Source organism: Hyaena hyaena, unplaced genomic scaffold (assembly GCF_003009895.1).
Source record: "Hyaena hyaena isolate Hyena2069 unplaced genomic scaffold, ASM300989v1 scaffold_110, whole genome shotgun sequence".
In the NCBI taxonomy this organism is placed as follows: Eukaryota; Metazoa; Chordata; class Mammalia; order Carnivora; family Hyaenidae; genus Hyaena; species Hyaena hyaena.
Window position 1 is genome coordinate 497,637 of NW_024080742.1, and position 14,381 is coordinate 512,017.

The window sequence follows — 14,381 nt, forward strand, 5'->3', positions numbered from 1 at the left end:
AAGCATTGGCTGTACCCAGAAAGAGAACACCCCTTCCCGTGCCTTGGCCATGGCATGGTACCTTCACACTCCCTGGAGAGAGGGAGTGGGTGAGGGGCAGAGAGAGACAGAGACAGAGACAGAGAGAGATTACTTGGGGGAGGAGCAGAGAGAGAGAGAGATTACATGGAGGAGGGGCAGAGAGAGGGAGAGAGAGCCCCAAGCAGGCTCCATCTTGTCAGCACAGAACCTGACATGGGGCTCGAACTCGCAAACCATGAGATTGTGACCTGAGCCGAGATCAAGAGTTGGATGCCTAACCGACTGAGCCCCCCAGACGCCCCGCCCCAGATCCCCACTTCTTTATTGGACGTGTATTTAAGTAGGAAAGAATGTGTGCCCAGACCCTGCCTCATTCGAAAAAGGGTTTGGTCTCCCTTGGTCCCTAGCTCAGGCGCTGTGTGTGCAGGGCAGAGGAGGGAGGGAAGATGGGGTGGGGCGTGGACACCCCGGAGGAGGGGGGGCTGTAACTGCATTGCCGGAGAGGCACCACCCGGTCCTCTGGTCTTCATGCTCCTCCTGCCTCTCCTTCCTTCTTCACCCCCCTCCCCCCCACACACCCCGTGTCTGTGTTGTACACTTGGCCATATATACCAGTGTCAAAATTTCCTCCTCCTAGACCATAGGAAAGACTCTGGTTCAAATCCTTGCCCTTGACCATGAAGATCAGGCTGGGCGGAGACCAGCCGAGATGCTAGAGTTCGCGGGGCCACGGACACCTTCCACTACCTGGATGGTCGGACCAGAGCCTGCCCTGCTGCCCCTCCTGGCTTTCGGGGTTCGGGCCGCCTGGCATCCAACAGCCTGTTCTTTGGCCCCCCGCGGCCCCGTGCCGTGACGGTAAGAGCACTAACAATGGGAACTCCATGAGAGCCCCGCACACACTTGCGCGCACACTCGCACACTCACACAATGCTTTTCTTGCGTGTTGACTCCCTCCTCTGACTCACAGCATTTCTCCCAGCACATAATTGAAAGCAAGCACCTCCCATTACACACCTTGGGAGCACACAACTCCTAAAGGGGCTTGCCTGAGTGTTTACACCGTAAAAATATGTATTCATTTAACATAGCATTTAAAGCCAGAAATAGCTTATGCATTGACAGTTTATAAGGGGAGATTTGAACACCTTTTTTCCCCCAGTTATTCACAAAAAATGTACGGTCTTGCTGTTACCATAGATACAGAAGCACCGACAACAGGCAGAGCCCTTCTCGGAGAAATCCACGCTGTCAGCCCCAGATTATGCTGGGAATGGAAGGGCTCGAGGGAGGGGGTCCAGGAGCCACAGTCAAGCAATCCGGCCGGGCTCTGCAGTGGGTGAGCGTGGGACGCCAGGGGACTGGAAATGGAGCCTCAAACAAGGTTGGCGAATGAGATACAGCCTCTAAGAAACTGGCTCAAATTTGAAACCCAAGCCCGTTGGCCCACTGGCCCTGCCGAGGGGGCCAGGCTCCCACCTGGGTCCTGGGGCAAGGGACGATCCCTCCTTACCGGGCGAAAGAAGTGTGCTCCCGGGTCCAGGGGAAAAACTGATTATGGTTTTGGAGACTTGGAAGAATGCACCGCCCTGTCTGTAATGTTGTGCTGAATCTGGTTCTCTGGTTTGTGTAGCGTGTTCAATGGGGGAAAAGTAATTTCAGAGCAAAATGAGACAAAAAACACTGGGCACTTTAAGACCCGCCAGAATTAAATACAAGGGGAATGACCAGGCCTCCAAATGATACCAAAGAGAAAAGCGCTGAGGATAGAAGGGGAAACTCAGAAGCTGGTGGGTCTGAGTGAAAGATATGACCTTAGACTCTAATTCTGGGTTTTGCTTTGAGGTTAGTTAAAAAACCCAAGAGTTTCATGTTTAGAATAAATGTGTCACCTTGGTCACCCATCACAGCTTACTGCTGCTTCTTTTATCTGCTTAATTAAGTCCAGGAATATTTATGGGGCTTAAATTTGCCCTTTGAAGTGATGAGAAGGTTTTGGAAATGGATAGTAGTGATGGGGGGACACTATTGTGAATGCCATTAATGTCACTAAACTGTACACCTAAAAATGGCGAGATAGCACATTTTCTGTTTATATGTTTTACTACAACAGAAAACAAAAGATTTAAGTAGCCAGCCAGAAATATGAGAAAATATATATTTTTTTAGTTTCACTAATAACAGAAACAAGAATGGGGCACCTGGGTGGCTCAGTCATTTAGGCGACCAACTTTGGCTCAGGTCATGATCTTGGAATTTTTGAGTTGGAGCCCCGCGTCGGGCTCTGCGCTGACAGCTCAGAGCCTGGAGCTAATTCGGATTCTGTGTCTCCCTCTCCCTCTGCCCCTCCCCCACTCATGCTGTCTCTCTCTCTCAAAGACAAATAAATATTAAAAAGCTAAAAGAAATAGAAATAAGAAAGTAAACTAAAATTTTATTGTGAATTGTGTATTTTTGTTAAATGCATAAAGAGAGATCAGTTTTTTGAGTAGAACAATCCAAGAATAAAATGAATTGCTTTACTAAAAGCAAAAGCAAAACACCAGGCTGCCCTCAGAAGGCCGTGGCTGGGAGCAAACCACTGAAGGCATTATTTGTCTGGCGGGACGTCACCTCCCATTCTGTTGTGTCACCAAGTGTCCCCAGGGCAGCGATGCGTAAGGTTTCAGGTGTTTGGCTGCAGCACTTACAGGATGGAGCATCTGCCCCTCCACCTGGCAGCTAAGGCCGCTCTCTCTGAAGGACGGTGTTCACGTCACCCAGAGTTGCCCTTATAAAGACCAATTTTATGTGCATCCGGTCAATATGATTTCGAAGGATCCTAAAAGGGCGGCAGTCGGCGGGGGGCAGTGGGGGAGCCTTTGATAGCAGCGGAGGGTCTAGGGAAATCCGATACGCGATTGTATACCCTAGACCCGTGTCCTCTGAGATCTGGGTGGAATATCAGAGATCTGTTTTCACTGTTTCCACCATCTCTCGTCCAAAAGAAAAAGAAAACAAGAGGTTGCTAAATGCGGTTAGAAGTTTAAACTTACACAATTTAAATATTCTACTAGATATCACAATATTCTACAGAGATACTGGCCGAGTCTCCCTGACGGGTGAAGAAAGTCCAGATGACCATCTGAATAGAGGAGAGATTGTCCTGATTATAATACTTGCCTTCACACTCCTGGGGTTGTTTACAGAGGCCTGTTCCATGTGTGTATATTAAAGATGCCCCTTATGAATGTGATTGCTATTTGGATATATGGATAGTACTGAAAATACCAGAATGAGACAATCCTTCTTTCCACTGGGTGCATGCATGAGGATTTTTAACAACTCAGAAATTTTTTAGAGAACAAAACCACCCATGTAACGCCTCCCTGTGCTCTGACCGCCCACTTTGTGCGTTTGCAGTCCCCGGGGCGTAAAAAAAAAAAAAAAATCAACCTTTGGATTACAAATGACCATTCAACACCAACACTAACTAATTATTAAAAGTGGTTAAAATATGGGTGGATAGAAGGATGGATGGATGGATGGATGGATGGATGGATGGATGGATGGATGGACGGATGGATGGATGCACAGAATGGCTTGGTGGATATAGAGCTTTTTAAGGTACATAATTAATTTCATTTGTAATTTTAAAAATAGGTCATCTTTTCCACATTTTTATTGTTTTAAAAATCCACGAGAATTAAATCAGTGCCAGATAGCTGGGTCACAACGGGAAAAAACACGAATCCAAGCACACACCAGTGCAGAGCACCTGGGAGGCACCCACACTACATCCGGATGCATTTGTGCCTTGGAGACCTTACTGAAAGCAAAGTTTTCAGAAAGTAGAAATCTTTCCCAACATCACAATTAAAATCTACTTAATTTTTTTTTAATGTTTTTGAGAGCGAGACAGAATGCGAGCAGAAGAAGGGCAGAGAGAGAGGGAGACACAGAATCTGAAGCAGGCTCCAGGCTCTGAGCTGTCAGCACAGAGCCCAATGCGGGGCTCAAACCTGTGAACCGTGATTATGACCTGGGCTGAAGTTGGACGTTTAACTGGTTGAGTCACCCAGGAGCCCCTAAAATCTACTTTTGCTGTCAACCTCATTGAAATTCCTGATTTAAGGGGAGAAAATGTAGATTTTAGACCTCCTTATAAGTTACGTAAGATAAATATATCAACTCTTCAGATGTGCTTATGGCAATTTAATTTATGAAAAAATTACTTTAAAGGAAAAAGAAGTTATGCAAATGATATAAGTAAAATTCTACTAGACACAAATAAATTCCCAGGCAGTACAATTTTTTCAAAGTATTAATGGATTCAGGTTTATTAGTTTTGTAAAAAGAAGTTATTTTAGTCTTTGTCTTCCATAATTAAAAGGTATGTTTTCATATTATCCACTTGTAAAAAAAAAAGTATGCATATATGACTTTAACATTAAAATTTACACTCTGTATAATGTATTTTGCACAATTTTTTTGCCAAACAAAATTTATCCACCCAAGATAAAAAAAAAAGGAAGAAGAAGGTGACAGGGAATGAGATGTTGTGACATATTATAAGTACCAGGCTGCTTGGGGGACTTCACAGGACATATGACATTCTCAGTCAGTAAAAGGAAGGATCAGGTCCTTAATATCTCTCAAAATGCTAACTGCTGATTCTAAGTAGATCAAATCCAAGTGTGGGTGATTTTCACCAGAGTCAGTGTGTCTACATCCAGACCACTATGTGTGAGAGAGGCCCATTCTGGCAACTTCTATAGACCTTAGATTCATCATGGTTCCGGGTAAGTCCTCAGTTTTAATCAGTAATAACATCATGGGTGGAAGTAATATACATAATTCAAATAAACCTGAAAACAGCTTTGTTTTACTCTTTTTGTTGTTATTTGTTTGTTTAAATCAAAGCTTAGGTTAGAGTTTCAGTAATAGGGAAAAAGGATTCGCTTATGTCTTTGAGTTCCTTCAAGACAAGGATTGTGTCTTTCTTTTATTCCCAAATCCAAAGACCCATAATAACACTTCAAAATGGTTAAATGTGGATGGATGGATGGATGGATGGATGGGTGGATGGATGGATGGATGGATGGGATGGATGGGTGGATGGATGGATGAATGGATGGATGGATGGGATAGATGGTTGGATGGGATGGATAGATGGGTGGATGGATGGGTGGATGGGTGGGTGGATGGAAGGAAGGAAGGAAGGATAAATAGATGCATAGTCAGATGAATGGATGCCTAGGAAGGAAGGTAGGGTGGATGGAATAGAAGGTAGGAGAGGAATGAAATCTATAGAGCTTGGCTGATCCAATAGCATCTTAAAATAAAAGGAAATTTACATTGTATACTGAGTCATGTTAGTAGCATCAATATACTTAGGAATATTTCTCAAAGCATGACCTACACACTACATCTATCAAAAAAATTGAGACTTGCCAAAAATACAGACTACTGGGCTCCTCTCTAGACCTTTGAAGTTAGAATTGTTAAGGCTGGACCCAGGAAACTTGCATTTTCACAAGTTCTCGATCCAGAGCAAAGTTGAAAGTCACTCAGAAGTAGTGATACAAAACCAAGGGAATAGGCACCTTATTTTTTTTCATTATTAAGTTTTTCAACTTCTATGCTTATGAAATAACCAGGAGAAGGATAAAAAGGAAAACAGACGTCTGTCACTAGTGAAGACACCACAGAAGTATGAAGTAAGAGCAAACAAAACTCACATGGCTCCCAAAGAAGGGACTGAACGAGCCCTTGTGCGGCAGCATAGGAAATATGTGTCTCAGCCTAAGGACACTCTGTGCAATAATTTGAGGGTCGTATTAGCAATGTCTGACATCTCCATATGGGGTAATAATGAATAATTTTATAAAATGATACTTTCTTTGCAGAAAATGCATCGTGGACATCTTAATACAGTATGAACGGAAATTACACAGAAATATCACCTCCTCTTCCCAACCAATAATATCGAGGGCAGTTAATTCTTATGTAGCAGGGCATACATGTCATGAGTTTGGAAATGTATCTCAGCACAAACGCCTAGGGGCTCAGCACATTTTGTACATTTAAATAAGAAAAAAAAAGACATAGGCGTGTTTTCAATATGGGTCACTAGAATTACAGTATAGCTTAAGAAAGCTGCGCATTTCAGAAACAGATTTCCCAAAGCTAACGGGAAAATTTAATTTAACACCACTGTGTACGATTCAAGCTACGGTTTAAACATTTACTGACAATACATTCACAGGCGCACAATGCGTTTTCAGCACTGACTCTGGGTCACGCTCTCTGAGACAGGTGTGGTGTCAGGAACACACTTATGAGTCCCTGAGGTCCACGCCGCCTTCACTTCCTTTCCTGCTCAGCCTCAGCCGCAGTCGGGTCCCATCTTGTCGGCAAGTCATGTAAGTCAGGGTGACAACACGGACGACCAGATATTCTTTCCTTATGTAATGTTGTTGCAGATCATAAGGCACATTTTGAAAATGGGACGCTGCTTCTCGAAGCCTATTAAGAGACAGATTCACACTGAAGTTTTTTGAAGGTGGAAAGATGGGTGCTCTGGGAGTAGGCAATGCTCTATGTAGCCCGCCCTCCCAGATACCCTGTGCACAGACAGTGGGAGAAATGCCATCGCTCCCAAATACTGAGGCTCCTCATGGTTCAAATACGTAAAATTTATTTGGCACAGTTGGAAACAGACTCTTGGAGTCTGCTTCTCTGTTACACAGCAGATTAATATTCACGGAGGCTTATTAATATTCACCTGTCACTGGCTGCTACATCCGTGTCCAGTGTCCATTCTGATTCGTTGATATCCGTATGGGCTGTTAAACACTTGGACGATCACCCGTGCCTGTCTCGTACAATCGTTTAAACCAAAAGAAGCCACTGTAAGGACTATTTACTGAAAGAAGCATGTTCAATAAATTGGAAGGCTCATAAATGAAGTCCCTACATGGTAAAATCACATCCAGTTCCCTCAGCTGTTGGGGGAGGAGGTGGATCCAGGTGTCCTCACCTCCAGGAGGCGCGGATGCCTCCAGCACCGAACACTCGCTCTTACTACTGTGTGCTGGCGTCCCCAGCTTCAGAGTCTCAAGGATTTCACGGAGTAGTAGTGTAATTTTCCTCTTCGAGTGTCAGCTCAGCCTTCTCCACAGCTAGATTCTGTCCGACGTCAGACGGTGAGAGCAGGAAGCCTTTACGAGCTAGCCCCGCGTCCCTGCCATTGTGAAAAATTTATCTTCACATTTACAGTAAGTAGAGCGTCAGGAAATCAGTGACAAACTGCAGATGATCCCCAAGAAGCGAGTGTGGTCTGCGGCCGTGTTCATGGAAATGTGGACCCATCCCTGTCCCTCCTGCCCCTGGGTCACACGCGCTTGTGGGCAAACCGGACTCTCACCAAAAGCAAAAAGCAGGGAAAGACGGAGATCTAGAAATGCTAACACATGGTGTGCGAACTGAGGGATGGGTCAGCCTGACATGTGATCAGGCTGGACAGGAAGTTGTGGGAGGAGAGCTGCGCTGGCCAGGTCCATGTCCGGCACGCGGGAAGGAAATCTGACTTATTCTGCAAGCTCTCGGGTGGAGGGTGGCAGAGCAGGATTAGAACATAAATGGAAGCCACAGGGAGATACAGTTTGGATCAATGGAAGGTCTGATTTAAAAAAAAAGAGAGACTTGTAAGTTGAAGCTTGTATCTTGTGGCCTGAAGAGTTCTGTCGCTGGACTTGATTAAGTCCAGGCCCAGGAAGCACTTAGCAGGTGTTGCAAAGCACAGTCAAGCCTTTGATCTGTGTTTGGGTTACAGAGACCCTACCTCCAATCTCGAGATCCCAGGAATCTAAACTGTGAGCAAAGAAAGATACTAATCTTTTCAACTCGATATCTTATGTTCAACCTATCATCTGTTACAAACTTTACGTTAGTTCTTTGAGTGGCCATTTGGAAAGACAGTCAGACATCTCTCCATGGGAGAAAAGCAGCTGCGTTCACCCAAGAGATAGTTCTGAGCACCTACTACGTGCCACACGTTGCTTTGGTCACTTAGACTGTCAGCGACCATCACAGGCAATGCCCGTGCTCCCCGAGGGGCTTGCCTTCTAACAGGAGGACACAGACAATGAGCGACAGACATAAAGACCCAGGACGTTATTTGGCATTAGAAGAGTTAGATTGGAGAGTCCTCAACTGGGGGGAGGGGGTGACATAGGAGGGGTGGCAGGTCGGTGGGCACACCGAGGGCGGGAAATCTGTGGGTTCTCTTCGCAGAGGGGAGGTTCTATGGATAATCAAAGCCCAGGGTACTTCCACAGCCCTTTGCTGGACGTCGGCCACGCACTTCAACACTGACCTTGTGATGAGCAGCTCCAAGGACAAAATGGATTGAGATTTCACTCGTGTTGCTCTTGGGTTTTCTTCCCCTGCATTGGCTCTAGAGGCAGATGTGGAGAAAGTTGCAAAAGATGGTGGGCAAAGGACAAAGAATTGAAGACAAATCAGAGCCTGAGAGGCTCACTCTGCCCCACCGAGGACCTGCCCCACGATTTCCTTAGAAGTCCAGCCAGGGAGGTCAGTTTTCACCAGTGGATGAGCAGATAGCTCAGCGCCAAACTTTGGCTCAGCAAACTGGCCCGACATGTTTGGAAGCAATTTGGCACGATGTACCCAGCTCTATAAACACAGCTCAGATCCTTTGGCCTTTTAACCTTAACTTTTAAATAGTTGTCCTGCTTTTATAACATACGAGGAAATCTACTGGTAAATAATTCAAACGATGCAAAGTCAAAAGAGTAGAAAATGAAAGTGAAAATTTCCCTAATTCCCATAGACTCACAGCTGCAAGGTTTTTGCATGTTCCCCTTGACTTTTTACCATCCATTTGGAAGTGGGTATGTGTGTTTAATATGTACACATGGTTGTGTTTCTAATGCAGATACTGTGAGTGTGTACGACAGTGTATGGAAGTATGTATGATACTTTGACATACACTATCTTCTTTATTTTTATTTTTTAGAGAGAGAAAGAGAAAGAGAACAAGGGGGGAGGGGCACAGAGAGGGAGAGAGAATCTTAAGAAGGCTCCGTGCTTAGCAGCGAGGCTACCACAGGGCTTGATCCCACGAACCAGGGATCATGACCTGAGCAGAAATCAAGAGTCGGACATTCTACCGGCTACACTATTGTATTTAAACAGAACAGGGACCATAGGTGTTCTCTGTTCTGTGACTTAAAAAATTATGTACAGAGGTGTGTGCATGTCAGCTCAGTACAGAGTCACCTCATTTTTATTAGCAACGGCATAAAATTCCTGTGTAAGCCAATAGTAGAATTAATTTACCTACCCCCTTTCTGATGAATACTTGCGTATTTCAAATTTTTCATGTTAAAAAATTCTGCAAGAGCTATCGTCACATACATGTGTAATGAAAATCAGCCTCTGGGAACACACTGAGTGCTCCTAAAGAAGAATTCTGTACGTCAAAATGCCAAGTGGAAAGGTGTGCATATTTAACATTTTGATAGATATTGCTAGTTTTCCTCCGTAAAGATGTGGTGTCACATTGCAGTATGTGCCGATTATTCATGGGTTCATCAAAAAGGTGGTATTAATACTTTAATCTTTGCCAGCCTGATAGGTGAAAATTAATAGTCTGCTCTCCCAATTCACGTTTCTTCCACAATTAAAGGTTAGCACTATCCATGAGCCCATAGAATGTTTCTGTCTCTATGGATGAGTTGTTGGTGTGTTTTGCCAATTTCTCTCTTCAGTTGCCTTTTCCTTCTTGAGTTGTTGACCTTTATACAGTAGAAAGATTAATATTTCATCTATGCATAATTACGCATCTTTCCTGTTTGTCATTCATTTAGTATGATGTCTCTGGCAACATCAATTATTTTTTCCTTTATACCGTTTTGGTCTTGGCATTGTGCTTAAAACAAGAACACCTCCATCCCCAAATTAAGATATACTCCCCTAGTTTATTTTTTATTTTCTAATATGTGTACTTATATTAATCTATCAATACCTCATTTTATGAATAGATAATGTAGGCAGCCAGTGTTTTTCTTTTCCCCTACAGAGAGCCCATATCTCTTACTATCTACTGCATAATCATGTCTGCGTTATATAATCCTTTGATTTCAAATATAACCTTTATCACAGAGTGATAAACGGTGTGGACCTACTTCTGTATTCTCTGTTTTGTAGTTAAAGCCATTTGTTTCTCTGCCCATTAGCACTATTCCGCGCTAGCTAACCAACTGGAGTGGGTCTGTCCAAGCCACTCACTCTTCTTTTGCAAACTTTTCTTAGCTTCCCCGGGACATTTTCACTTCCGGATTAATGACATAGTTTCCAATACAAAAGTGAGATTTGGGTTTAAGTTAGAGGTTAATTTGGGGAGAAGGGACCTCTAGAGTATTGAATTTCCTCTGTAAGCGCATGCTGTAGTCTCCATTTTTCTCGTCTCAATTCTCCCCAATACCATCATTTACTTGAGCTCATATGTTATTTCTTATTCTGTTAAATGTTGGGTGTGATACAGTCCGTGTCGTTGCTGTGCCTCCTCATGCAGAAAACACGATGCAGCCCTGTGTCCATATGGACATAAAAAGACGATGCTTGTTACATACTGTAGTCACTTTTCTACACACTCAATATGATATTTGGGGAAACGTTTTGGGGCTTCTCTAAGTGTACAACCCTGCAATCTACTCACAGAGATGATATTATCTTTTAATTTCAGTATTTTCACACTTTTTTTTTCTTATAGTAATTGAACCTCTAAAGTAGTTGAAGATATCTTCGCAGGCCGTGTTGTCTGTTTCTTTTTAAAATTTTTTTTAACATTTATTTATTTTTGAGAAAGAGACAGAGTGCGAGTGGAGGAGGGGTAGAGAGAGAGGGAGACACAGAATCTGAAGCAGGCTCCAGGCTCTGAGCTGTCAGCACAGAGCCCAATGAGGGACTTGAACCCATCATGACCTGAGCCGAAGTTGGACGCTTAACCGACTGAGCCCTCCAGGCGCCCCAGGATGAAATGTTTCTTTCTTGAGTCTTCAATATTTTCCTAGAAATTTATTTGTAACTTTGGTTAATAAAGACCTTAATCAAGAATGGCTGAGGAATTTTTAATTGTTACTTCAATGTCTATCTAAAGGAACATAACATTTATACCCTTTAGTCTATGTAGTGAGTTACTCTTGCTAAGAATAAAACCTACTTGCTTGTGGTACATTGTTTTTGTTTTTGTTTTTAATGTATCATGGATTTATTTAGCTCATGTTTTCAGTTTAACATTTTTACATGAATTTTCATAAGTGATATTGGTCTGAAATATTCTTTTTGCTTATTCATTTTAATCTTTTTTTGAAACATCTTTCTATAGTATGTGCTTGTAAAATCAGTTGTCGTGCTCTGAGATTATTTAAATAACCTAGAAATGACCTGTTCCTTGAGTCTGTGAGATTTTCCTTTAAACTAGTAGGTAGATCTTGGGGCTCCTGGGTGGCTCAGTCGGTTAAGCATTCTGACTTCAGCTCGGGTCACAATCTCATGGTTTGTGGGTTTGAGCCCTGCGTCAGGCTCTGTGCTGACAGCTCAGCTTATGTAAACACACAAAAGTTTCTGGCTTGTAGCAAATGTTATGTTAAATGTTTGCAAGTTTTATTAAAAATATTAAAAGAGAAAACAATGTCAATGATTTCCCCTAAAAACACCTGCTTCATTAACTGCACCTTGCTGATCCCAGACTAAGAGAAGAACATTTCTGGAGGATAAGATCGACCTGGGAAATATGAGCAGACAAGATTTCATCTGAGAAGCAGGACACTGTCCTCAAAGAAATTACCTTCTCTAAATTAGAAAACGCTTGCATAACAGCCCTGACCCCTGAAAAGTGTGGAAGGGAGAAAATGATTTTTGGCAACGGAGAAGAGCGAGTGCGGAAAGAATCGTCTCCTTTTCCTGCAAAAGCACATGGAAGGAAAAAGCCTGGGGGGGGGGGGGAGTTGACTGGCCAGTCCCCTAAGTGCCCCCAGCTGCCGCTGCACTGGCCCTACATTCTGTTCCCAAACACTCCGCATCTTTTTGTTGATTTCACCATCTCCCTGGAAGAAAATGCTCCGTTCCAGGAGCAGAGGGCACATATTTTGACAATGAGTGCAAACTGTTTTATTGCATCTTCGGCCATTAAATCAGACCAGAGCTCCCAAGCATTTTAATTTGGCAGCTGTCTGGAATGTTCTGGAGGCTACCAAGTCAGATGAAAGGTAGGCACGGTCTCTTGCCCGTGTTGGTTATTTCTGTTCAGACGCCCTGATTCCCCAGCACAGTGTTGCCAGTCCGTGCGAGTCAGCAGGACTTTCCATCCACAGAGAGACGTTCTGTTGGGATCGTTCTCCGCTCCTTCTACAAGGCAGGAAGCTCTCTCTCTCTTTGATGTCAAGTCCTTGCCCTGGAATCTGGAGATCCCAGCTGCCCCGTGGCGATGGTGGTGGTTTGTTCTTATCCTCAGCTGGGATTTAACACCGACCAGGGCCCAGACAGCCGCTCTCCGAGCCCCTGGGGCTGCCTCTGCTGTGCTGCAGATTGCCCTGTCTCGAAATGCATTTCCTGTTTACCTAAGGGGTTTGCAGGGGGAAAGGCAAACCTCCGTGGGAAAACCCTAATCCTACCTGACTTCCCTCTGCCTGTCCTCGCTCCTTGCAGCCTTCATTAAATTAATCCTCAAAATACCCAAAGGAGCAAACAGGCCATTTCCACTGTATAGACACAGAACTGAGTACACAAAGAGGAGCTAAGTGAAACCCACCAGCATCAGTAGGCGCATTTATTTAAGCTCCTGATAAGGGAGGTCTGTAGCGAGATTTAAAGCAGGATCCTTAACATCTCCAAGCTTTCAATCCTCAAACTACACTTAGGAGTAAATTCAAGACCTCCCGTGGAGTTTGGGTGACAAAGGATTCACCGTGGCGGCTGCACTGGGCCCCCGGAGTGGACCCGGGACCCTTAGGACGGTGAGATCTGCAAGTGACGGGAAGGTTTGTTTGCTTGCCTGGGATCAGATGCTCTGGTGGCTCACGTCTCGGCACTGGGTTCACGACGATCTCAGAGACGAGGCTGACCACGGGCACATCCCGGGTGGGGTGCCTCTGCGGTGACCGCAGCTGGAACCCCAGAGCCGATCCATCACAGGGTCCTCGAGCGATGGAAACACGCAGAGCGAGGGGCTCAGGGAACTAACTGGCCCGGTCGGACCCCATCTACGGCCTGCAGGGGCTGGGGGGGCGCGTTCCAACCCCCGGGGCTCCCCAACCCCGCAAGGACCCGCCTGAGGCAGCCGGGGGGCAGCAGCACTGGGTCTGGGCCCGCAGAATTTCTCTGGGACACGATTTCCACCTTCGTGAAATGAGCGGTGTGAACCTGTTTCTCTGGGAAAGTCCTCGCTGTCCTGACTCCTGCGTCACTGGTGGGAAGCCGCGCCTGAGAACGCCCGGGTGCCCGGCTCCAAGGAGATGGGGGTTCATGGCGGCCCTGGGGCCGTGTGCAAACACGACCGGGATCCAGGGGCAACAGTTAAGCCGGGCAACAGACACACAGGCTCCGTGCTCAGGCGGCCGCATGGCAGCGCAGCGAGGGGAGAAGCCCAGGCAGCCAGGGTCACCCCGGGCCGCTGGCCTCGCTGGGAGGGGGGCAAGAATCCAGCCGCCCGAGGTCTCAGCCCGAGACCGAGCACGAGGGTGTCGGCAGCGTGAGAATTCAACGGGGAAGTGGTTAAAAACAGGCGCTACAGGGGCGCCTGGGGGGCTCAGGTCACCATCTCACGGTTCGTGGGTTCGAGCCCCGCGTCGGGCTCTGTGCTGGCAGCTCAGGGCCTGGAGCTGCCTCGGATTCTGCCTCCCTCTCCCTGCCCCTCCCCCCCCTCACAAAAGGCGCTACAGGAGTTCCCCCCGTGGTGCTGCCCTTGACGTCCCGGGGGTGTGGGGGGGGGGAGTCACACCGGGAACCGCGTGCGCGGCCGGGGCTCCGCGGAACCAGGAGCACCCTGAGCTAAGCGGTCCCTGCGCTCAACAGGGCGCAGACGCGAGCTCGGCGTTTTTGAGGTAAAAGCCGCACGGCATAAAAGTAACCATTTAAAAAAATTTTTTTAATGTTTTATTTATTTCTAGGGGAGAGAGAGAGACAGCGTGAGCAGGGGAGGGTCAGAGAGAGAGGGAGTCACAGACTGAAACAGGCTCCAGGCTCCGAGCTGGCAGTCAGCACAGAGCCCGACGCGGGGCTCGAACCCACGAACCGCGAGGTCATGACCTGAGCGAAAGTCGGACGCTCAACCGACTGAGCCACCCGGGCAC